Here is a 24,049-nt window from a genome sequence, read left to right as displayed (position 1 = left end):
TATAACTATAAATTAGTAGTGAAAAGAAGTTTTAGTCAGACGTAAGATCAAATTTTTTATATTTTTTCGAAATTAGTAGTGAAAACAAGTTAAAAACAGGCATAATAACTAATTTTTTTGTACTTTAGCTACGTATGTAGTAAAAATAGTGTCAGTCGAAAAAAATACTAAATTTACAGAACTTTTTCAAAATCAGTAGTGAAGAAAAGGTTTAGTCAGACATGATACTAAATTATTGTACATTTTGTTAATAGTAGTAGTATTTTTAGTAGTATTTTGTTTCTAAATCAGTAAAACTTTAGTATCCAATTTTTGGTACTTTTTGTAATTTAGTAGCGATAACAATTTTTAGTCAGACATAATACTGAATTTTTAAAACTTTTAAGTCTGCGGAAGTAAAACTTTATTTTTATTTTTGCATTTAAGTTCTTTGCAAAACTCTAGTCGATACAATATTAACAGGTTCTGACCCTTCCTGAGTAGAATTCAGTGCAGCGATGGTTACAGAGAGAAAAAAAATATGAAGCATTAGGAAGATTACAATTTTCCAATAAAAATATGAGACTTCTATTTCTCTTTCGGTACATTGCTGCATCTCACTGATCGTGTCTACTCGTGCAAGCTCCTGATACGAACTTGTACAAATTATATAAACTCAGTCAGTCATTTATAATTTGTCTAAAGCAAGTGCTGCACATATGAATATCATGTACAGAAAGTAAGCGTAAAAGCTTAAAGCAATTAAAAGTAAAAAGGAAAGCTATCAAAAAGTAAAAGAAGCTATCAAAAAATAAAAGAAGATACCAAAAAATTAAAAAAGCTATCAAAAAGTAAAAAAATCTATCAAAAAGTTAAAAAAGCTATCAAGAAGGAAAAAAAAGCTATCAAAAAAGAAAAAATTTGATAATTGAAAAACTAAAAAAAAAATTAGTAACAAGAATCAGAAATTAATGTGAAAAGCAAATTTTCTGACTTTGTTAGTCAGAGTTCCGGAAAAATGACTTTGTTCATTGCTATATAGTTGGCTGGGGTTTAAGCGCATGGGGGTCAGGTTAACCAGAAAATTGCAAAGCACACAACCCAACTTCAGAATGGAATCTTAATTTTCTGAGGCTCAGTCTGCTTTCCTATCCTTTTAGTTCCTCCACGACTTCTACTTCAACTCATCCTTTTTTTCCCTCTTCCTTATCTCTTATTCTCTTTACTTCTCGAATTTTGCCTTTTGTTTTCCACACCGTCTTTCCCACTTTCTTCAGAAAATCCCCCTTTTCCTCGCGCGCAGTTTCGTAATTAGGAAGCAAACAGAACCGCGGTCTTGCCAAGTTGGCCAAGTCGGAGATGAAACAGCAGTTTCCAGCTACTCATCTTTCTTCCGCATTTGGTAAAAGAGGACCACCTGACTCTCTCCCTCTCTATGCTCGACTCAAATAATGCGAGGCGCTAAGAACGACAATATATTTCAATGTCAGACGCAAAGAACTTGAATTGGTGGAAGTGAGAGAGAGAGAGAGAGAGAGAGAGAGAGAGAGAGAGAGAGAGAGAGAGAGAGAGAGAGACTGAGTTTTTACGAGTATTCTTGAGGGGATCGAAGCCAAGAATCGAAAGGATTACGAAAGATCCGCCTTTATTTACGGATAATATAAAAGAAGTGAACGATGGTATATAAAGGGTGTTTTTGTGTTGAATATATATATGTATAGTGGAATACTTAGAAATATATCAACGCATGTTCTCTATACATATAGGATTCAGCTTTAATACGAGGATGATGAAACCAGAGGAGTGCCTTGCGTGAATAGCTTGAAAAGTTTTCAATGGCAGTAGCAAATGACGAGTTTCGGGGTGGAAAGGTTCATAAAGTTCTCTTTTGTAGGATGATGGTTTTCGAGGACTATTCAATGTGGAATTCATAAAAAAAAAAAAAAAAAATTGAAAATATTCATCACTAATCTTTCAATATTTTTTTTATGTTCCTTTATTTTCAACAATTTATAAATTTTTACTTTCAAAACAATTATTTACCAAAAAAAAAAAAACAAGATAATATTTATAAATACCAAACATAGGGGAATATATATTGGTACTTTAATATTCTTCAACTTGTACCACATGCAATTTTTTTCCATTTTTGGTTCTTTTTCTAAACATATAGTTTTTTCAAGAAATAATACTAACATCATATACTTTTTCTAAATCAGTAGTCAAAGCAAGTTTAGCACAGACGTAATGTACAATTTTTCATGTTATTCCTAAATTAGTAATGAAACGAAGGTCGCGTTAGACATATAATAACCAATTTATGGTACTTTTTATAAATAATTAGCGAAAAAAAGTTTTCGACGAAATATCCTATTTTTTATATTTTTTTAAGTTAAGTAGTAAAAACAAGTTTATATAAAATTTTTTGTATTTTTCCAAAATAAGTAAAATTAACTTTTTTAGTAAAAACAAGTTAATATAAAATTTTTCGTATTTTTCCAAAATAAGTATTAATTAAAGATAATGTCCTATTTTCCACATTTATTTCATTTATATTTTTAAAATATTTAAAGTTCGTAGGGCTAATGAGCCCTTTAAGGAACAGATGTACTCTAATATTGTTTTTGTTAAGTCAATATTACTGATACTACTTACACTGGGGTCACAAAGTTTCAGTACATTTGCGGACTAATTGCATTTGAATGCTCGCTTCAGTTCAAATTCAAATATTTCAGTAAAAATGGGTGAAAAAGCTATCAAACTAGGATCATTTTAAAGTTCAATAAATTTTGTAATCTTCCAAAATCAATAGTAAAAACAAGTTTTACTCAGAATTTATTTCCTATTTTTTGTATTTCTCCAAAATAAGTAGTAAAAATAAATTTTGGTTAGACTTCATTTCCTATTGTTTGTATTTTTTCTAAAGTAGGTAGTAAAAAAAAGTTTTAGTCAGACATAATTTTCTATTTTTAAAAATTAAGTTGTAAAAACAAGTTTTAGTCAGACATAATATTTTTATTAAAGTAAGTAGTAAAAACTAGTGTTAGTCAGACTTAATATCTTATTTTTCGTTTTTTCTAAATTAGGTAGTAAAACAAAGGTTTAAGTCAGACGTAATATGATTTTTTTATTTTTCTACATTGAGTAGTAAAAACAAGTTTTAGTCATACATAATTTCCTATTTTTTTAGTAGTAAAAAATAATAAAAATAAGTAGTAAAAACAAGTTTTAGTCCAAATCATATCCTAATTTTCTTATTTTTCCAAACTAAGTGGTAACAAAAGGTTTTAGTCAGACATAATTTCCTATTTTTTCAAATTAAGTAGTAAAAACTTGTTTTAGTCAGACGTCATGTCTTATTTTTATTATTTTTCCAACATAAGTAGTAAAAACAAGTCTTGGTCAAACGTAAATCCTATTTTTCGAATTTTTTTAAATTAAGTAGTAAAAATGAATTTTCGACTGTTTTCATTTCCTGATTTTACTTTTCTTAAAATAAGTAATAAAAACAAGTTTTAGTCCAAAGTCATATCCTAATTTTCGTATTTTTTAAAATTAATCATAAAAATAAAATTTAATTAAACTTTATATCCCATTTTTCGTATTTTTCCAAAATAAATAGTAACAACAAGTTTTAGTCAGACGCAATATACTATTTTTCGTAATTTACTTAATTAAGTAAAAATAAATTTTAGTCATACTTCATGTCCCATTTTTCGTATTTTTCCAAAATAAGTAGTTAAAATAAGTTTTAGTCAGACATAATTTCCTATTTTTATTAATTAAATAGTTAAAATAAGATGTAGTAAGACGTCATATTCTTTTTTTTTAATTTTTCCAAAATAAGTAGTAAAAACGGTATGGAGTCAAAAGTTCCAAAACAGAAGTTCCAATTCCGAAGGATCCAAATTATTATTTTCCCAAATGATATTTTTTCCAAAGTATTATTTTTCCAAAGGCCATTTTTACCATAGTATTATTTTTCCAATAGTCGTTTTTTCCAAACATTGTTTTTTTTTATTTTTTAAATTTCAAATAAATCATTTCATTTAACGTGTGCTCATTCCAAAATTATGATGTGAAATTAAATTTTTTTTTCAAATTTAAAAATAGTAAACAGTGAAATTATATTAAATTGTAAATTAGTAAAATTAGAAATTTTATTTAAACTATAAAATAGTGAACAGTGAAATTATATTAATTAAATTGTAAATTAGTAAAATTAAAAATTTTATTTTAATTTAAAATTTTATTTAAACTATAAAATAGTGAACAGTGAAATTATATTAAATTGTAAATTTTAATTATGGTAGAATTAATACAAGTCGAAAAAAAATTATTTACATATCGAAGGATTTCTGTATTACAAGCATTCAGATAGAAAAAATAATGTGAATTATTGGAGATGCCTTATTTTTTCAAACAACTCCAATACTTTTCACTTATTTAACAATTCAACACTTTTTATTTTGGAAATTTTTTTTGGAAATTTCACACATTGGTAAATTTATATTTTGGACATTTTGGACTTTGGAACTTTTGTACTTTGGAAAAATAAATTTTGGATCTTTTCATTTTGGAACTTTTTTCTTGGAATTTTTCGATTGGAACTTCCGTTTTGGAACTTTTGTACCCCAATCGTAAAAACAAGTCTTGGTCAGACGTAAATCCTATTTTTTGAATTTTTTAAAATTAAGTAGTAGAAATAAATTTAGGACTTATTTCATTTCCTGATTTTCGTATTCTTTCAAAAACAAGTAGTAAAAACAAGTTTTAGTCAAACGTCATTTAATAATTTTCGTATTTTTAAAAATAATTATAAAAATAAAATTTAGTCAGACTTCATATCCCATTTTTCGAAATTTTCTAAAATAAATAGTATCAACAAGTTTTAGTTAACTGTAATATCCTTTTTTTGCATTTCTCTAAAAGAAGTACATAGTTAAAAATAATTTAAGTCATACGTCATATTCTATTTTTTGTATTTTTCCAAAATAAGTAGTAAAAATAAATTTTGGTTAGACTTCATTTCCTATTGTTTGTATTTTTTCTAAAGTAGGTAGTAAAAGCAAGTTTTAGTCAGACATAATTTTCTATTTTTATAAATTAAACAGTAAAAACAAGTGTTAGTCAAACGTCATATCCTATGTTTCGCATTTTTCTAAAATAAGTAGTTAAAACAAGTTTTAGTCAAACATCATATACTATTTTTCGTATTTTTCCAAACTAACACTAAGTGATGAAAACTAGTCTTGGTCAGACGGAATATTCTATTTTTCGTATTTTTTTAAATTAAAATAAGTAAAAATAAATTTTAGTCAAACTTCATATCCTATTTTTCGTATTTTTCCAAAATAAGTAGTAAAAATAAATTTTAGTGAGATTTCTTTTCTTATTTTTCGTATTTTTCGTAAATAAGTAGTAAAAAAAAATTTTTGCTAGAAGTAGTATCCTATTCTTCTCATTTTTCTAAATAAAGAAATAAAAACGAGTTTCTGTCAGATATATACAATTTTTTGTATTTTTCTACATTAAGTAGTAAATCAAGCATTAGTCAGACTTAATATCTTATTTTTAGTATTCTTCTGAAGTAAGTAGTAAAAACAAGTTTTGGTCAGACGTAATATCCTATTTTTCGTATTCTTCTAATTTAAGTAATAAAAAGAAATTTTACTTAAACTTTATAATTTATTTTTCTAAATTAATTAGTAAAAACAAAGGTTAGTCAGACGTAATAATAATATCCTACTTTTCGTATTAACTTATCAAAGAGAGTTTTTATTTAAAATTACAAAAAAAGCTTTTTTCGTCAGGCTTAAAACCCTAAAAACTTCCTGAATACCACGCAAAGCTTCAAAATAATGTGTTAATGATTTTTTTATTTTGTGATACAAATTAAAAAAATAATATGATTTTTCAAAAAACCCCACACTTTTTATCTTTTTACAAAAAAGGTCCTAAATTTTAAAATAGGCTATTTTTAACAAAAACTATTTCTTTAGTGTTATAAAATAGGAGAAACATTCTCGTATGGGTGATCACATAGTGCGAGCTTTTTAGTTAATTGAATGTTCGAGACATCAAGTATATTATTTTTAAATGTAATCACTTCTACTTATATTTTCGTTTTCATTGCTTAGCAAATATGTGAAAATTTAAATCTATGATTATTTTGAAAAAATTAATACAGACTATGATTTTCAAATGTATACTTCAATAACTTTAATTAATTATTTTATTAATTAAATCACTTCTGTTATCATTGTTATTTATATTTATAAGTTTAATAGTATTCTTAATATACAATTTATAAATAGTTAAATAATTAGAAATTAAATGTATTTTATTTATTTATTAATATTTATATGTTATTTGAACATTTATCTCTAGAATATTCAAAAAATTTAATAATTTGTGAAAAAATATAAATAAATATAAATAAATTAATTTAGTATTATGTCTGACTAAATCTAGTTTTTACTACTGACTTAGAATGAGCTTGAAAAATTAAATGTCAAGTCTGACTAAAATTTGCTTTAACTACTGGTTTAGAAAAAGTACAAAATAATTATATTCGGTCTGACTTTAACAGTCTTTTTAACTACTGATTGTGTAAAAGTAGGAACAATTTAGTGATATGTCTGACTAACACTTGATTTAACTTTAACTTTAACTTTAACACTAAGATCGCCATTTTAGACACATTTCCCTATTAATAGGGGGGTATTAAATAAAAAAATTTCTTTCGCAAAATATCAGAAGAAATTAATTTTCACTTATCAAGAAAATTTTAATTTTATGTAAATAAGAATGTGCCAATTTAGCTTCTGCGTTATTTTAGCCTTCACATAAGTGAATTTTCGGAGAATATCCGCGCACCTCATTGAGGCCAACGAAGTGCAACTTTATGCAAAATGGAGAATCGCACTCTAATTATATTTGGCCTGCATTTGTGTCAAGTCTCCTCGAAACTAAGCCAGAGCACATTAAGGTTAGTTTTATTTCAGTCCAGCATACATTTCAGGAGCATTAAATCTTACTCAAGCATGTTTACCCCTCTACATAAAGAAACTACCAACCGAAACTCAAAGTTCATCAAGCAACAGCAACACGCTTGTAATTTGTTTTGAAGTTTATTGCAGAATAGCGTAAATAATAATCCGGATTTTGTGCAACGAACCTATTATTCACACCATGTAAGTTCATTTGCAATGGAATGCAGAAGAGTTGAATACTTGACCTACTTGACCCAGTAACTTAATCTCCCTTTTGTGCAAAAAAAAAAGAAAAAAGAATTGCTCGGTTCAATATTTACTTTAAGTGGATCTTATAATTATATTGCAGAAAAGAGAAATGTTAAAGAATAATAATTAGAATACAAAAATTGTAAAAAAAAGGAAATAACAATTGAAAGAACAGTTGTAATTTATTTACATTTATCCTATTTTACAATTTTATTTTTTATATACAAACAAGTAGTAAAAACAGGATATAGTCAGACGAACCATCTTATCTTTTCTACTTTTTCCGAATCAGTAGTAAAAGTAAGTTTAAATCAGACGTATTCTATTTTTCGTATTTTTTTTCATGAATCAGTAGTAAAACAGAATAGTCAGAAATAATATGAAAATTTTGTATTTTTCCAGAATCAGTAGGGAGTACAAATTATAGTCAGACGTACAGACGTAGCATTCGATTTTTACTTTTTCTAAATTAGTAGTAAAAGTAAAGTGTAGTCAGACATAATACAAAATTTTTGGCACTTATTCGAATCCAGTAGTGATGAAATTTTTTAGGTCAGACGTAACATCCAATTAATAATATTCAAATTTTTATACTTTTAAAAAATTAGTTACACAAAGGGTAATTGTTAAAAAATAATATTTGGAATTGATACAAATTGTACAACTACCAAAAAAAAGCAAAAAAAAAAAAAATTACAAACACTTGAAAGCTGAGTACTTTTTTATTTACATTTATCCCATATATTACTTTTTCATTTTTCACATATACACAAATAGAGTTGACTTATTCAGAATTTCACATCATATATTCTTGAAAAGCTCTTAAAAATTTTATTAAAACATAAAAAGTTCTTAATAATGAAAAATATTTCCCTTTTGAAGGAAAATTCTTGATATGAAAATTTGACTTAAAGAAAGAAATTGTTTGAGTTGAAGAGCATAAAAAGGTAATAGTTTCTAAGTGGTCTATGATGCATATTGCATTTTTAGAAACACTTTTATATTCCAGTGTTTTAAGCACTAAAAATTTATAACTCACAATGTGCATTCTGAATCAGTTCTTTTCAAGAGGAGAGGGGGGGGGGTGAGAAAGAATAAAACAAGTTGAATGGATGAAGGTGTTTTTACTGTGTAGAATAGAAAGCACCCCCTAGTATTTCCAGTGATGGATCGCAATATCACATGTTTCCTCTGTTTATGTACTTTGTAAAAATGCACATTACCCTCTGAAAACTCTTTGCATTGCTCTCTCTCTCTCTCTCTTTCTATCGAGAATAAACAATATTAAAGATATACCTGAGCGTCTATCTTTGGTGAAGTGGAATTTATGATAATGTTCAACATGAAAAGAGTGCTGGAAAATTTTTATTGACATATGCTCATTATTTATTCTATCTTTGAAAAATATTTTTCAAAGTTACATTTTTATTTAGAAACATTTCGAAAAAAATGGAGTTAGGGAAAAATGTGTCTAAAATGTCGATATTATTATTGTTGTTATTATTACGTTTAAATATTAATTCTTTAGAGTTAAACAAGTTCGATAAAGTGTTTTATTTTCTATGGATCTCAAATTTAGACAAAAAAAAGGAATCAAAAATGTTGCAAAGCAACGTTTTTGATTTCTTTTTTCTTTTTTTGATTCCTTATCTCAATTTGATATCCTGCGAGAAGTTGAATTATAATTGTATTAATACAATTGAATTATTATCAGAGAGAGTTTCCCTGACCTCTCTCTGAATTTCCTGATATTCTTGATCTGTGTTAACCCTGAAGAATATTATTATACTTATGAATAAATAAATAACAATTATATTAGAAATAATGTAATAATAAAAAAAAAAATTGATAAATAATAATCTCTTCAAAGTTAATACGAAAAGTAGGATATAACGTCTGACTAAAACTTGTTTTTACTACTTATTTTGGAAGAATACAAAAAATAGGATATGAAGTCTGACTATATATTATTCGTATGATTAATTTTAAAAAATACGAAAATTATTATCTGATGTTGGACTAAAACTTGTTTTTACTACTTATTTTTGAAAATGCTACTTACTTTGAAAAGTTCGAAAATCAGGAAATTAAACCAATCTAAAATTTATTTTTACTACAAAATTTTTTAAAAAAATTTGAAAAATAGAAAATTAAGTCCAAGTAAATTTTGTTTTTACTACATATTTTGAAAAAATACGAAAAATAGTATATGATGTTTGACTAAAACTTGTTTTTACTACTTATTAATTTAGTAACTTACAAAAAATATTATATTACGTCTGACCAAAAATTTTTTTACTACTTAGTTTGGAAAAATACGAAAAATAGAATTTAACGTCTTACTAAAACTTGTTTTTACTATTTAATGTAGAATGATATGAAACACAGGATTAAATTAAACTTGTTTTTACTTCTTCATTTAGGAAAATACGAAAAATACGATAATACGTCTGACCAAAACTAGTTTTCACCACTTAGTTTGGAAAAATACGAAAAATAGTATATGATGTTTGACTAAAACTTGTTTTTACTACTTCATTTAGGAAAATACGAAAAATACGATAATACGTCTGACTAACACTTGTTTTTACTGTTTAATTTATAAAAATAGAAAATTATGTCTGACTAAAACTTGTTTTTACTACTTATTTTGGAAAAATACGAAAAATCGGATATGGAGTCTGACTAAATTTTATTTTTACTACTTAATTTTAATAAATACGTTTTGTTTTTACTGTTTAATTTAGAAAAATAAGAAATTATGTCTGACCAAAACATGCTTTTACTACCTACTTTAGAAAAAATACGAAAAATAGAAAATGAAGTCTGACTAAAATTTATTTTTACTACTTATTTTGGAAAAATACGAAAAATAGAATATGACGTATGACTTAAATTATTTTTAACTATGTACTTCTTTTAGAGAAATGAAAAAAAAATATATTACGGTTAATTAAAACTTGTTGATACTATTTATTTTAGAAAATTTCGAAAAATGGGATATGAAGTCTGACTAAATTTTATTTTTATGATTATTTTAAAGAATACGAAAATTATTATATGACGTTTGACTAAAACTTGTTTTTACTACTTATTTTTGGAAGAATACGAAAATCAGGAAATGAAACCAGTTCTAAATTTATTTTTACTACTTAATTTTAAAAAATTCAAAAAATAGGATTTACGTCTGACCAAGACTTGTTTTTACTACTTATTTTGGAAGAATTAAAAAAAAGAATATGACGTCTTACTACATCTTATTTTGACTATTTAATTTATAAAAATAGGAAATTATGTCTGACTAAAACTTATTTTAACTACTTATTTTGGAAAAATACAAAAAATAGGATATGAAGTCTGACTAAAATTTATTTTTACTACTTAATAATTTAGTAAATTACGGAAAATAGTATTGTTACTACTTATTTTGGAAAAATACAAAAAAAGGGATATAAAGTCTAATTAAATTTTATTTTTATGATTAATTTTAAAAAATACGAAAATTAGAATATGACTTTGGACTAAAACTTGTTTTTATTACTTATTTTAAGAAAAGTAAAATCAGGAATTAAAAACAGTCGAAAATTTATTTTTACTACTTAATTTTAAAAAATTCGAAAAATAGGATTTACGTTTGACCAAGACTTGTATTTACTACTTATGTTGGAAAAATAATAAAAATAGGATATGACGTCTGACTAAAACTTGTTTTTACTACTTATTTTGGAAAAATACGAAAAATCGGATATGGAGTCTGTCTAAATTTTATTTTTACTACTTAATTTTAAATAATACGAAAAATATGATATTATGTTTTTACTACTTATTTTGAAAAAAACACGAAAAATAGGATATGCCGTCTATCCATTCTACCTACTGAGTGGCTGTTTTAAATACGTTTCCTCTAAAATAATTTTATTATCTCTACATTGATTTAAAAAAACCCAATATTAAACAATATTCTGTAAAAAAAAAAAAAAATTTGATCAAGTAAAAATATTTTTCATTTTACGGTTGTTTAAATTTTTTTTTTTAAATTGTATACACGTCGCATGAGTTTGTTTGGCCTTCATTACTGAAAGAGCAATAAATTTAAAATGTCTATCTTATACACCTAAACGAATACGTATGGGTAATAAACTGTTTATCAGTGTGTTTTACGGCGGTTGGCTCTTCCGCTCTTTCGCGTTTTCGTAAATTAGCGCGTCCAGCTTTTAAAAGATGCCCAGTTCGAGTAATTAGTGGCTCGATCGGCCATCAATTTGCGGATGGTCGCCAGGCACCACATTCGCGCCAAATCGTTCCCGCCAGTGCTATATTTTTTAGAATATATCTCCAAAACGAACCACACGGTGTTCCATTAATATCACACTTTTCCATTATTATGCCTGGAGAATATTTTCATTCGTTAATGTATCCAATTTACAATTCCACTAATTAAGTTATTAAATACATTTTTTTAACAAAAGTAACTATAAAAAATTTTAAGTACAAAAAATTGTCCTTCTGTTGAATGCTGATTGTAAATAGAAGAATATTCATATTTAAAAAAAAATTAAATGCAAAGGAGAAATGTGAAGGAAAAAAGTTAATTGAAATGGAGAATAGTGGAATAAATCGGGCAAAAATTTGACATTCAATCAACACTGTGAGTGATAAAAAGGACGTGTAAAAATTTTTTAAAATGAATTTTCAAGAAGAAAATTATCATAAAAATTCCATCAGCTTCTTCTCATTGCACAAGATATTCAACGGGGGTAGAGTTGGAAAACCAGAATTGCAGCAGTTTCGAAAGCTGATAGTTGGGAGCATCGAATATCGATACGCAGGAGATCACCCTAATTTCAATTCAATCCCTTGCCATTCTTGAGCGAAACTTTTTTCCTATTTCACTCTAGAAACCATCATGCACAAAACTCTTTACTTGCTTTGTAGGAGAGGAAACTTTTTTACAACCTAGCAATAAAACTAGATTAAAGGGGGGACTTGTGTTTTAAAATGAGATCACGTTCGCTCCAAGCGAATTCCTGGATTTCACTGTCCTTGCTTCCGGTTTTTTTTTTTTTTTTTCTTTTTTGGGTGATATATATTTTTTTTTTTTTGGTCACCCTGTATAGATTTCGGAAAATCCGGATGCATGTTGAGTATAGGCGCGAGAAACGAGCCACATCGATTGGAGGTGATGGTCCTGATATTTGTGCACAGCGTGTGTGTGTGTTGAGAGGACCAGAGACGCTTCAATGTAGAATATATAAATACAACGGAACAAACTCTTAAAAATGTATCGATTAATAATTCTAGAAAAAACGTATCGTGTTATACAGAAGCTAAGAAAAGAAAAACTGCACCAGTATCGATTTTAGATTTAACCAAAGCACATTTTTTTTTTTTTTTCTGCAAATAAAAATTCTAAGTTTAGTAAAAGATGAAGTTATTTTTTTTAGATAAATCGACATTTATCTTGAATTATTTATAATGTGAAACAATTTCGTCAATACACGATAGACCACTTCGGAGAATTTATTCATTCAATAACATTGCAATTATTAATGTTCAAACTTAGAAATAAACTGCATTGTGTAAAATGTATAGGTAAGAAAATAAGAACAATTGCTGAACTGATAAATTTATAAAAATATTCATGCTATAATGCTCAGCTTTCAAAATTGCAAAGTAAGAGAAAAATTTGCATGACGGTGTAAAAATTTTTTTCTACTTTTCCGGAATCAGTAGTAAAACTAAAATTTAGTCAGACATAATAATAAATGTTTGGTACATTTCCTAAGTAGTGAAAGCAAATTAAAGTCAAACGTCAAATATTCTTTTTATATATTGAGTTGTTTCTAAATAAGTAGTGAAAACTTGGTTTAGTCAGACATATGATAACAAAAATTATTTCATTTAAGTAAATTTTTATTTGATAATACTCAGGTATTTGGTTATTAGAATCAAATAGGTTTTTTAATTAATGTGTAAAATCTAAATCTATCGTACTTCATCATAAACATTAGTGAAAAAAAGTTTTAGTCAGACAAGCATTCTATTATTAGGTAATACTTTGCGAAATCAGTAGTAAACTCTAGTTTAAGTCAGACGTACGATACCCTATTTTTATATATAATTTATATATGTAAATCTAATTTTTTGCTCGAATTTCTAAATTAAAAGTACAAATTTGATTTCGACAGAAATAATACTAAATTTAATTATTGTACTTTTTCTAAATAAGTAGTATAAGCAAGTTTAGATCAGACGTAACATAGAATTTTTTGTACTTTTTCGAAATCAGTAGTAAAAACTAGGTATAGTCAATTAGTCAGACATAATATCAAATTAATGGTGCTCTTTCTAAATTAGTAGTTAAAATTAAAATGTTATGAAAATCAGTAGTAAAAACAAGTTTAAGTCAGACATAATATTAAAATTTAATTAGTAAAATTTAATTATTAAAATTAGTAGTAAAAACTGGGATTAGTCAAACATACACTAATAAAAATTATTCAATTAAAGTAAATAGTTATTTTATAATAGTCAAGTAACTGAATGTTTTAATCAAATAAACTTTTTTTTAGTGCAACACTCAATCTACGGTACTTCTTCATAAACTATAGTGAAAACAAGATTTAGTCAGACGTAGCATTGAATTATTGGTACTTTTCCTAAATCAGTAGTAAAAGCTAGACTTAGTCTTACATAATACTTAATTTATGATATTTTTTCTAATCCAGTAATAAAAAAATGTTTTTATATCACATATGTCTAAATTTTTCGTATTTTAGTTAGTCAGTAGTGAAAGCAAGTTTTAGTCAGACGTAATAATCAATACTTAATTAGTAGTGAATATTAAATTGAGTCAGACATTATACTAAATTTATGGTATTTTTTCAAAACTAGTAGTAAACGCAATTTTTGGTTAGACGAAACTTTCAATTTCTAATGATTTTTCAAAGTTAGTAGTAAAAATTACGTTTTGTCAGTCATAATACCGAATTTATGATATTTTTTCTAAACTAGTAGTAAAAGCAACTTCAAGTCAGACGTAACTTCTAAATTCTAATATTCTTTCGAAATAAGTAGTAAAATTTATGTTTCGTCATACATAATACTAAATTTATAGTTAATACCAAATTAGTAGTAAAATCAACTTTAGGTCAGACGTAACTTTTAATTTCTAATTCTCTTTCTAGATCAGTAGTAAAAATTACATTTCGTCAGACATACTGAATTAATACTACGTTTTCTAAACTAGTAGTAAAAACAAGTTTAGGATAAACATAACTACATTTAATTAAATATAATCTCTAATTAATGTTGCTCTTTCTAAATAAGTAGTGATAACAATGTTTAGTCAGACATACACTAACAAAAAATTATTTGATTCAAATAAATATTTAATTGATAATAGTAAAAAAATTGGTTATTACTTTTTCATAAACAGTAGTAAAAGCAAGTTTTAGTCAGACCTAGCATTGAATTATTGGTACTTTTTCAAAATAAGTAGTTAAAATTAGTAGTGATTTAGTTAGACAAAATATCACATTTTCATTTTTTTCTAAATCAGTGGTACAAACAAGTTTTAGTCAGACGTAACTTACAATTTTCTAAACTTCAGCTAAATAAGTTGATAATACTATGTTTCGTTATTTAGTCGTAATATTTAATTTTTTGTACTTTTTTTTAAATCTGTAGTAAAAACTGGGTTAACTAGTAGTTAAATCAAATTTTAATCAGACATAAAACTAAAGTTTTTCTACTTTTTCGCAATCAGTAGTAAAATAATATTTTACTAAGACGTAATATTTTTTTCGTACCTTTTCTAAGTCAGTAGTTAAAGCAAGTTGTAATTAGACTTCAATTTTTCAAACTTTTTCTAAATCAGTAGTGAAAACTAGGTTTAATCAAAGAAACAAAAATTATTGTATACTCTTGTTTAAATCAGTAGTTAAATCCAGCTTTTTGTCAGACATAGTAGTAGTAAAAGAAATTTCAAGTCAGATCTGACTTTTAAATTCTAATAAGTAAAAATAAGTAGTTAAAATTAATAATAGTAAAATTTATGTTTCGTCAGGCATAATACTAAATTTATAGTGTTTTTGGAGAATTAGTAGTAAAATCAGTTTCAGGTCAGACGTAAGTTTTAATTTATAATTCTTTTTCTATGTCAGTAGTGAAAATTACGTTTCGTCAGACATAATACTTCATTAGTATTATAGTAAACTTTATATAATATATATTATAGTAAACTTTCACGCCAAGATTGCTGCCAGAATACATATGCGCTATCTGGAATCAATTACTAAAAATTCAAAAGGTATTTAAAAATATTTTTCATTTTTACAAAAACGTATGTTGAAAAAAAATCTTTACATTAAATCAGAACTATATAGAACTGAAAATAGTTAAATAAGTATATCAAGAGAATTTTAAAGCTCTTGACGATAGAATCACAAGAAAAATTTGGTCCCAAAAAGGGTGTGGTTTTTATAGAAGGTGTGCTAGAGCATAGGCAGATATAGCCTATAGGAGTACTGGCTTCAGGTATTTGCCTTGAAAGTAGATCTCCAAGGATTATGCAGATATTCCACTTTCCTCGTAAAATGAAGAAAAAAACCCAGAAAATAGAAAAAAAGCCCGAGAAAATTAAGCACAACTATAAGAAATTTTTAACCGACAACGTTATAGGCATGACTGCAATAAAATCTTACTCTCTAGACGTGACTCTAGCCAGTCACTTTAGAAATAAGAGTAAAAAAGAATAAAAAAAAATAAGAGTAGAAAATAAAAAAATAAAAAAATAAAACTAAAACTAAGAGTACCTTTCAGTATTAAAACAAATCATTAAATTTATATCTATTTATAATATTAATATATTTCTATACACAAGTTATATAATTTTCTTGAAATTTTTCCCTTCTTTTTTTTTTTAACTGTGAGATTACATTTTCATAAAGTTTGAAATTTGTTTAATCTTGCCGTAGCTTATGACGTCTTGTTTCCTTTTATTTGTCTTTTCTCAAAGTCACGCTGGTAAAGCTGGGTTTGAGAAAAGGGAGTAAAAGGAGAAAGGTTGGTGGGGGCGAAGGGAAACGCTGCTTATCGTGTGCTGGTTCACGCGGAGATTAAAACGTACTTTGCAATATAAGTGTAAAATCTCCTAGATGTTCCATTCATTTATCCCCCATGAAATTCCTTAAGAAATATACTAAATTTTAAATCTTTTTCACAAGATTTTCGAAGAAAATTTGTATATATACATAAATACTTTATATAGTGGCATAGTAAAATGAAATTAATTTAATACATCACGGTATAAAGAGAAAAAAACATTTTCTCATTTGTATTATACAAAAGAAGCATTACGTTTTAAATTCATGAAATTCATTTGGAATTATTCATTTTATAAGAAAATTAAATGAATTTAAATTAATGTAGAGATGAGAACAGATTTTTTTTTATTTTCACGAGAAAAGAGTGAATTAGTTATTTGCTGTGTAAAATTACATTTTTTTTGCGAAATGAAAAAATATGAAAGAATATTCTTTTTAAAGATCCTTTTTGAAACTTTATTTTAAAAATTCTTTTTTAAAAAAAATATAGTAATAATTAAAGCATATATATATATGAAATTTATTAGTCTATAATAATTTCTGTAAGTGTAGGTGCGCAGACAGGTAATTAGAATAAGAGAATTTCTATCTTGTTAAGCGTATCAGAATGCAATTTGATCGAAGCATGGGAGGATATCTCGAGTGGAATATGAATGGAACCGTATTAAATTATGAGATGTGTTACAATCGAGTTCGAGTAGCGTCTATGCATTCGTCTGTAAATTTGATGTTTCAATTAGCAGATCAGATAAGTAACATCAAACTATAAATTTGTTTCCTCGCCAGTCTACTGAAATATCATCTGTCTGGTTATAAACTCCATTCCAATAATGCAATAATGTATGCATTTTTGAAACAATGGATTACTGCCGGAGTTTCCACGAAAGACTGCACTTGGATTTAAGAGGTACTGAGGTAGTATATTAAAGTATATTAAAGAATGTTTCGAAAAATATATAATTAAAAAACGTGTAGTACATATATTTCACCGTTTGTAAAAAAAACATTTAATTTAATAAATTTACTGTTGTACAAAATGAAAAATGATCTATATTAATGAATAATTTTTAAATATCAGATTCGTTTAAAGTTAATGATTAAATGAAAATTTTGGATGAATTTAATTTTTTGTACTTTTTATAAATCAGTAGTAAAAACCAGGTTAAGTCAGACATATAAAAATTAAATGTATAAACCTTCTTTAAATCAGTAGTGAAATAAAATTTTAGTCAGACATAACACTAAATTCATCGTAATTTTCCTTAATCAGTAGTACTGAATATTTCCTACTCATTCGTAATCAGTAGTAAAAGAATGTTCAAGTCAGACGTAATATGCTTTTTTCGTATTTTCTTCTAAATTAGTAGTTAAAGCAAGTTTCAGCCAGACATAATATTAAGAATTTTTCTAAGTCAGTAGTAAAAACTTACTTCTATCAGACATAATACTAAATCTATGGTGTTTTGCCTAAACTAGTAGTGAAAACAAGTTTTAGTCAGACGTGGTGTTTAATTATTGGTATTTTTTCCAAATCAGTAGTGAAAATTAGATTTAGTCAGACGTGGTGTTTAATTATTGGTATTTTTTCCAAATCAGTAGTGAAAATTAGATTTAGTCAGACATAATCACAGTAAAACGTGAGGTGTTAAAATAACACCAGAATGGATTAAAATAATCTGCAACAGTTTAATCCCTCTAGGATTAAATTAACACCAAAAAGGATTAAAATAATCTATTTTGGTGTTATTTTTAACTATGAATGAAATTTTATCTCAAATAAAACACCAAAATCAACGATTTGTAAAAATTTAACGAATTTAGATTCTCCAGGGAGAATAGTAAGTTAATAAGTTAGTTACTAACTTGGTTACTAACTTACTAATTAACATAGTAAAATATTTACTAAATTTAATTGTGTTCAAAAATTTTTAAAAATTCTCATCAAAATTTCAATTCTCTTTATAAATAATAAAATTATTCTCTGATATTCAATTATTTTACAAAATTTAAATCAAATTCTTGTCAAAATTTCAATTATTTCCAAAAGTTTTCTAAAATTCAATAATTTTCAATATCTATTTCAATAAAATTTTCCAAAAGAATCCCATTATTAAAAAAAAATTTTGAATAAAATTCTACGCAAACATTTAATTGTTTTCATAAATAATAAAAAATTTTACAGGAATTCAATTTTTTACAAATTTTTTATTAAATTTCTTCGCAATAATTCAATTATTTTCATAAATAATAACATTTCTACAAGGATTGAATTATTTTTATAAATAATTAAATTCTTTTAGAAATTGAATTATTTTTATAAATAATAAAATTCATTGCAAAATTTCAATTATTTTTAATGCAATTTTAATCAAATTCCTCAAAAAATGTAATTATTCTTAAAAATTTGATTAAAATTCGTCTAAAGAATTTATTGATTTAAAAAATTTGTTAATAACATTTTTTATAAGAATTTAATTTCAAGAAACATGAAATTAATAAATTATTTATTTATGTATTTAAATAATTGAATTCTCGTAAAATTTACTAATAAAAAATGGTTTTAAAAATGAATTTCAGTTAAAATTTTCGATTACAATTAAATATTAAAAGCATTATAACGTGGATTTTTATAAATAATTAATTTTTGAAAAAGTTTCAAACTAAAATCATTCAAATTCTTAATTTTTCATATTTTTGACAAAAAATTCTGTAGAATTAATTCTTTTTAAAAGTTAAATAGAATTTTTATTGAAATTATTTCAAGTTTTTATTTTTCAAAATATATTTTTCAATGCAGAATTTCCGATTAATTGAAATTTTGTAAAGAATTGTAAACGAATAAATTTGTAAATTCTCATAAAACTCATCGCAGCGTTTCAATTATTTTTCATACAATTATAATTAAATTCCTTGAAAAAAGTAATTATGCTTATGCAAATTTTAATAAAATTTGACAAAAAGAATTCAATTATTTAAAAATTTGTTACTAAAATTCTTTATGAGAATTGAATTTTGAGAAACATTAAATTATTCCATAAATTATTTACTTTTGCATTTAAATAATTAAATTCTTGTAGAATTTTCAAATAAAAATTTATTTTCATTTCATGAAAATGAAGTTCAGTTAAAATTTTAGATTATAATTGAATATTAAAAGAAATATAGAGTGAATTTTTAGAAATAATTGTATTTTGAAATTAATTTTTTCGAAAAAGTTTAATTGAATTTTCTTTTATATTATTTCAAGTTTTTATTTTCTAATATGCATTTAATTAAAGAATTTAGGAATAATTGAAATTTCGTGAAATTGAATATTGTAAACAAGTGGATTTGAAAATTGCCAAAGAACTGTTTCGAAAATTATTAAAAATAACAGATAAAAAGAAAAATTGTAGTTAAAAATTTATGAAAATAATAATTGAATTGAAATAATGAAAATAATTTTGAAGAAGTATAATATTCTTATAATATAAAATAATGATTTTATTACTTGGTCATCTTTAATTATTATAAAATATGAAGAAATCGAAGACTCGAAGTTTTATTATAAATAAAAAAATTATAAAAAAATTTACCCTATTTTTCTTTATACCTGGAAATTTTTAAGTTCTATTATTTTTAAAACTGCTAATTTTATTTTTAAAAAAAGTGAGAGAGAATTTGCTAGTTTTATTTCATTTTGATGTAAAATTTTTGAAATTCTTTATAATCGTAAAGTGAAGAGAAGAATGTAAACAAAAATTTAGTAAATTCAATTTCACGCCAGGTGTTTCTATCTGTATATTACAGAGGAAAATTGTATAAATTTTCCCCTTTTTTTTTGCAATTGAAAAGAAGAAAAATTTGACTTTCAACTTCTTTTCTTTAGAGACGTCAAACAACAAAATCCACTTTCAGTGACTCTTTTCACCTGATTCTCTTTAAGTGTCTCGCCTAAGCTTTTTGCAATATGATCGATCAGTGAATAGTGTTTGGTTCAGTGAGCACTTTTAAAAGGGCAGCTTCCCTTGAAGGCGATATCGTTGATAATAAAAGGAGCCTTGGCATCCAGCTAGCTGATCGATGTGACTTTCAATAGGGTATAGGATGGTATTAGAGGAAAATTAGGAAAGACGAAGATAGAATGGGTTTGTGGAGCTGTGTGTGGGATGAAGAGTGTTTGGGTGGTTCAAGCTTGACACAGCAAGTAGTACGTTATTGCTGACGAGCTTCAAGTAGAAGGGGGGTCCCTTCGCCTTGAGCTTCCTGCAACCGGAAAAGAGGGGGGAGGAGGGGGTTTTCAGTCGAGAAACTCACGGAGTTACATTTCTGTGGGTAGATGTTTGATGGAGGCATCACTGAGTTCCGTAACTAAATATGTCGCATTCCTTTGTGAAATGTTATTCCATCCACCAGTGTATAGTGAACAATTGGTAAAGCACTCAACATCTCGCTAAACACCACATTCATTCAAACTGACGTTTATTCGATCCATTCTATTACAAATAACGGAAATACTTATATACAAGTACATTTTTCTTTTCACCTCGCTAATTTTACACTTGAGGGAGAAAATTTATTTCTTCTACTATATTTTACCACAATTTTTCTATAAAGAAAATGTGACTAAAATTTTTCGATCACTTTTCTCTACGTAAATATTTAATAAATCGAGCAGAAATTTTGTACAAAAGTCTAAAATACAATAAAGAAGGTCAAAATAAGGTCAAAATAAAGAAGGTACAAAATTTTTAATATTTTTAAAATTAATTATTACAAACTAGCCACATTATTGCTTATTTTATAAACCCATTTTAATTTAAATACTTTTTTAAAAAATAATAATTATTACACACTGAAAAAAGTTTTACTTGAAATAGCGATAAGTTTCTCTAGAATAACGAAAGTATTAATTGAAGCACTGAAAAATTTCGCTACTAAAGTGAAATCTGTAGTTTATCCAGCTAAATATTTTTTTCCGTGCATAACGAAAAAAGAATTAAATTAACATCAGAATTTCTAAATTAAAAAAAACGAATTCAAATTGAAATTAATCATTTTAAAACTTAACCAAATTCACCCCAGAAATCACTGAATTCGATAATTTAAAAGAAAGTCAGACAAAAGCAGGGTTCCTACAGAATCTGGAAATCATGGAAATCATGGAAATGGTATGGAATTTTTAAAAGGCTAATTCTGGAAATCAGGGAAATCATGGAAAAGGCTTGAAATTTTTGAAAGTTTCTAAATTTTTTAGTTTTCCATTTTTTCTCTTGAATAGAAATTCAAATAATAATGAAGCTAAATCCCATAAAAGAGAGGAAAAAATGTTGAATTTTAAGAAATTCGGATTTTTGAATTTTTGATAAATTTTGATAATTTTAGATTTTTTACCAAAGAGTCGAGACTATTTAATAAGTAAAGTATTTTCCAAGAGCACAAAAATAATGAAGCTAAATCCCATAAAAGAGAGGAAAAAATGTTGAATTTTAAGAAATTAGGTTTTTCGAATTTTTGATAATTTTTGATAATAAATTTTAGATTTTTTACCAAAATGTGGAGATTATTAAATAAGTAAAGTGTTTTTGAAGAGCCCAAAAATAATAAAGCTAAATGCCTTAAAAGAGAGGAAAAAATGTTGAATTTTAAGAAATTCGGATTTTTGAATTTTTGATAAATTTTGATAATTTTAGATTTTTTACCAAAGAGTCTAGACTATTTAATAAGTAAAGTATTTTCCAAAAGCACAAAAATAATGAAGCTAAATTCCATAAAAGAGAGGAAAAAATGTTGAATTTTAAGAAATTCGGATTTTTGAATTTTTTCGAATTTTTGATAATTTTAGATTTTTTACCAAAGCGTCAAGACTATTAAATAAGTAAAGTATTTTCCAAGAGCACAAAAATGATGAAGCTAAATACCATAAAATAGGAAAGAAAATAGTGAATTTTAAGAAAATCCGGATTTTTGAATTTTTGATAAATTTTGATAATTTTAGAATTTTTACCAAAGAGTCGAGACTATTTAATAAGTAAAGTATTTTCCAAGAGCACAAAAATAATTAAGCTAAATCCCATAAAAGAGAGGAAAAAATGTTGAATTTTAAGAAATTAGGTTTTTCGAATTTTTGATAATTTTTGATAATAAATTTTAGATTTTTTACCAAAATGTGGAGATTATTAAATAAGTAAAGTGTTTTTGAAGAGCCCAAAAATAATAAAGCTAAATGCCTTAAAAGAGAGGAAAAAATGTTGAATTTTAAGAAATTCGGATTTTTGAATTATTGATAATTTTGGATAATTTTAGATTTTTTACCAAAGAGTCGAGACTATTAAATAAGTAAAGTATTTTCCAAAAGCACAAAAATAATGAAGCTAAATCCCATAAAAGAGAGGAAAAAATGTTGAATTTTAAGAAATTCGGATTTATGAATTTTTGATAAATTTTGGATAATTTTAGATTTTTTACCAAAGAGTCGAGACTATTAAATAAGTAAAGTATTTTCCAAAAGCACAAAAATAATGAAGCTAAATCCCATAAAAGAGAGGAAAAAATGTTGAATTTTAAGAAATTCGGATTTATGAATTTTTGATAAATTTTGATAATTTTAGAATTTTTACCAAACAGTCGAGACTATTTAATAAGTAAAGTATTTTCCAAGAGCACAAAAATAATGAAGCTAAATTCCATAAAAGAGAGGAAAAAATGTTGAATTTTAAGAAATTCGGATTTTTGAATTTTTGATAAATTTTGATAATTTTAGAATTTTTACCAAAGAGTCGAGACTATTTAATAAGTAAAGTATTTTCCAAGAGCACAAAAAAAAATGAAGCTAAATCCCATAAAAGAGAGGAAAAAATGTTGAATTTTAAGAAATTCGGATTTTTTAACTTTTGATAAATTTTGATAAGTTTAGATTTTTTACCAAAGAGTCGAGACTATTTAATAAGTAAAGTATTTTCCAAGAGCACAAAAATAATGAAGCTAAATCCCATAAAAGAGAGGAAAAAATGTTGAATTTTAAGAAATTCGGATTTTTTAACTTTTGATAAATTTTGATAAGTTTAGATTTTTTACCAAAGCATCAAATTAAAAAAAATTCGAAATTCGTTTTTAGAAACAACGAGAAAAAAATGCCTGGTAAATTTTAGGCGTACCATAGCCCCAAAATTTTAATTCTATACATTGGTTGTTTAATTGAATTTTTAACTTTATAATTATCATTTACTCGGCAGGTATGTGTCCATAATTTAATGTACATAACCATTGAAACACATCAAAACACATTAAAAAGTTTGACATTAAAAAATATAAAAAATGCCAATACTTAACCCACAAAATTTAATTTTCAAAACAAACAAATGAATGCAGATAATTTGCTAACGGAAAGGAAACTTACGATTATTATAATGTATGTTTTATTATAATTTATTTTTGAATTATTATAACTTTTTTTTTATAAATAAAAAGGAGAATAATTTTGCACGATAATTTAGATCAGTCAAACGAAATTTGTTATAGAAAAAATATAACAATCAAAATGGTTATATTTTTCATTTGTTGATCATAATTTTTTTTTAATTTTCTAATTTCTAATATTGTTTTATTACAAATCATGAAAAAATACCTGCATATTTTCGATTTGTCAAAGAATATTTTTTAAAGAATAAAAAACAAAAGCATACACAAAAAACTAACTTCAAACTGCGAACAGAATGAATGAAAGAATACGGAGATTAA

General features: G+C 25.2%; 1 protein-coding gene across 1 annotated transcript in view; it reads right to left on the bottom strand.

The window, feature by feature from the left end:
- The window catches only part of LOC122503425 (protein O-mannosyl-transferase TMTC2), a 319,531-nt gene that overhangs the window by 53,263 nt on the left and 242,219 nt on the right, over positions 1 to 24,049 (bottom strand). The window lies entirely within an intron of this gene.

This window comes from Leptopilina heterotoma, unplaced genomic scaffold (assembly GCF_015476425.1).
Source record: "Leptopilina heterotoma isolate Lh14 unplaced genomic scaffold, ASM1547642v1 Lhet_261, whole genome shotgun sequence".
In the NCBI taxonomy this organism is placed as follows: Eukaryota; Metazoa; Arthropoda; class Insecta; order Hymenoptera; family Figitidae; genus Leptopilina; species Leptopilina heterotoma.
The sequence above is the reverse complement of the archived record's forward strand: the minus strand, read 5'-3'. Positions and strand labels throughout refer to the sequence as shown.